Raw genomic sequence first — 3,095 nt, forward strand, 5'->3', positions numbered from 1 at the left:
CTTGGTCCTCAGGGAGGACTGGCTTTTGCTTCTTCTTCTCAGGGGCAGACTGAAGGGGCAGGAGGGAAGAAGTAAGACTCGGGGGGGCAGAAAGGGTAGGAGGCCCCTGGTCTGTCTCTCCAGTTCCCCTAGGAGGTAGGGACGGCCATGCCCAAGGTGTGGGGTTCAGGGCCAAGTCTTCCCAGGTGACTATGTAGGCCACCTGGTCCAGATGTCCGTGTGGTCTTGGGTGGAAAATGTATTCCTTAACCTGCAAGATAGTAGCAAGGTCAGAAGTCCCATCCCTTGGCCATCCTTTTTCAAAAGAGGGCCATACAGAGGAACAGAGATTCTGCCACTTCTTCGTCTGGACCTCCAGTGATAAATTGTGGGCCCGTTCCACAACCTCCTTCCAGTGTTCCAGAGTTAAGCTTAAGGGGGTAATTAGCGATTGACCCAAGGTGGAGGTCGCAGACAGGAGAGGGGGAGAGTAAGAAGGAAAGAAAGAAAATGAGAATATGCCACTCCAAATAATAATGACCAGTGGGTGTGCTTATGAACAAGTACCTAACGTTGCCCAGTTTTTCTTCTGCGGGGGACGTGAATTTATCTGGGATTCACGCCTGGGACCCCCTTATCCTTCCACGGGAGTCTTTTAGCGGCGAGCGCCCTATGGCTCTTATTTGCTCGACCCGTGCCCACGGGACTGTTTCAGTGGCCAGAGAGAGAGAGAGAAAAACAGAGAGGAGAAGGAGATACAGAAAAGCTGCCTTGTCTCCACCCGTGTGGGCAGTCGGGGTCCACTAAGAGGGCTAAGAGCCTTTGGCTTACATCAGGGAGTAGCCCTGACCAGAAAACCTCAATTGCTCCTTTGCCTTTAATGGTCCCCCATGAAAACTCAGACTGAGAATGAAAGGAAGGAGGAAAGGAGAGTTTACAATACAAAGTATTGAGAAAATTACAAGACCAGACCTTCCTTTATGTAACTAACACAACCATCAAGCATACATACCACATTAAATCACATTCATATGGACCGGTCCTTCTTTCATTCAGACACACGGTGCACCCACCATTTTCACTTTTTGGGATCCCTGAACACAGACACAGACAATACACAGAACAGAGAATTTCTTGGCGCGCGTCCCTTAACTCAAGGACAGAAAGTACAGAGTGGGAGGGGAGTAGCCAAGCCAAGCCAAACTCCCTTCTTCTCCCAGGGGAAGGAAAACTTCGCCGTCCTTCCCACTCCAGACCACTCCGGTCCCTAAGGCCAGAGTGTCAGAACCAGGGGTCTCTGGGCACGTCTGCCACTCCCACTGGTTTCCAGAATACAGACTTACAGGTCCTGCACAGGCACAATTGTTCAGACGGAACGTTCCCAGAACAGAAAATGACTTACAGACATTAAGACCAAGACAAATCACAAGACGTCCTTACCTCCTGCTGATCTGAGGAAATGGGTCTGGGGGCAACTGAACCCCGGACGAGCCCCGAAATGTAGGACCCCCAGACTGGGGTACCCAACATCCATGGGAGGCTCAATAACTCAGTCCTCAGGATTTTTAAAGGCAGAAACCACAAACCACAACCGGCAGCAGTGGGAGGGGGCCGGCAGCAACCGGCAATAGGGGGCTGGCAGCAACCGGCAGTAGTGGGAGGGGAAGTCTTTGGTGATGTCCGGAGCATGAAAAGGTCAGCTCTTTCTCAGCAGTTAGAATTATTTTTACTTCTTACTTCCTTGTTCTGAATATTCTTCTTTAGTCTGGGGGATTTGGTTTAAATCTACTTTAACCTGGGGGCGCTTTAGTTTGATTCCATCACTACATCTAAAAATAAAGGTGGGATGTGCTGATCCAAACCTGTGAGCCTAGCTATCAGGTTAAAACAGGGAGGAGCTTGTGTTTAAGACCAGCTTGAGCTAATATTAATAAGTGTTTAACAGAAACCTAGCAGATGGTTTATGCTATATTCCATAGTATGCTCTATTGCAGTTATGTAATTGAATATTATATAAGAATCTCTACATCTAAAAATAAAGGTGGGATGTGCTGATCCAAACCTGTGAGCCTAGCTATCAGGTTAAAACAGGGAGGAGCTTGTGTTTAAGACCAGCTTGAGCTAATATTAATAAGTGTTTAACAGAAACCTAGCAGATGGTTTATGCTATATTCCATAGTATGCTCTATTGCAGTTATGTAATTGAATATTATATAAGAATCTAGCAGGATGTGATGGCACATGCCTATTATCTTAGCACTCAGGAGGTCAGCATGGCTAGAAAGTCCTATCTCAAAAATAAAAATAAATGCAAACAAAAGATCTAAATTACTGGATTCTGTGACAGAGTCCTATTTAGCATGCTCAAAGCCCTGGGTTTGGAGCCCCAGCACCAAAAATAAATAAAAGAAAAAGAAAGGAGATAGCTCAGTTGGTAAAATACTTGACATAGTTAAAAAAAAAACAAACCAAACAAACAAACAAAAAAAACCAGAGTGTGCCTGTAATCTCAGTGCTGGGATCTGGGGAGCCAGAGAGAGAGGACATTATTGGTCAGCCAGTCTAGCCAAATGGTGAGCTCCAGGTTGAGAGAGAGAGGGAAAAAAAGGTGGAGAAAAATTAAAGACACCCAATCTGACATTGACCATCTGGTCCCCAGGCACATGCACATACATGAATATGTATAACCTCAAACATGCATGTGCGCCCCCTCAAATATTTACATGTACACACACAAAAAAGGAAAAGAAATATAAATTATTGTTTTGGTTTGGCTTTTAGTTTTTGAGACAGGGTCTCTTGTGTAGATCAGGCTAGCCTCAAATTTACAGAGATTTACCTGCCTTTGCCCATCCAGTGCTGGGATTAAAAGTATGTGCCACAATACCCAGCCCAAAATCATTGTTTTTTTGTTTTTTGTTTTTTTAATTTTTGGTCTTTTTGAGACAGAGTCTCTCAGTAGTCCCTGCTGGCCTGGAACTCACTACGTAAACCAGCCTGGCCTTGAACTCACAGAGATTCACCTGCTTCTTCCTCCTGAGTGCTGGGATTAAAGGCGTGCACCACCACACTTGTCTCCTTATGCATTATTATAGATGTATCCATGCAATGCAATG

Source organism: Nannospalax galili, unplaced genomic scaffold, assembly GCF_000622305.1.
Source record: "Nannospalax galili isolate Female #2095 unplaced genomic scaffold, S.galili_v1.0 scaffold388, whole genome shotgun sequence".
Lineage (NCBI taxonomy): Eukaryota > Metazoa > Chordata > Mammalia > Rodentia > Spalacidae > Nannospalax > Nannospalax galili.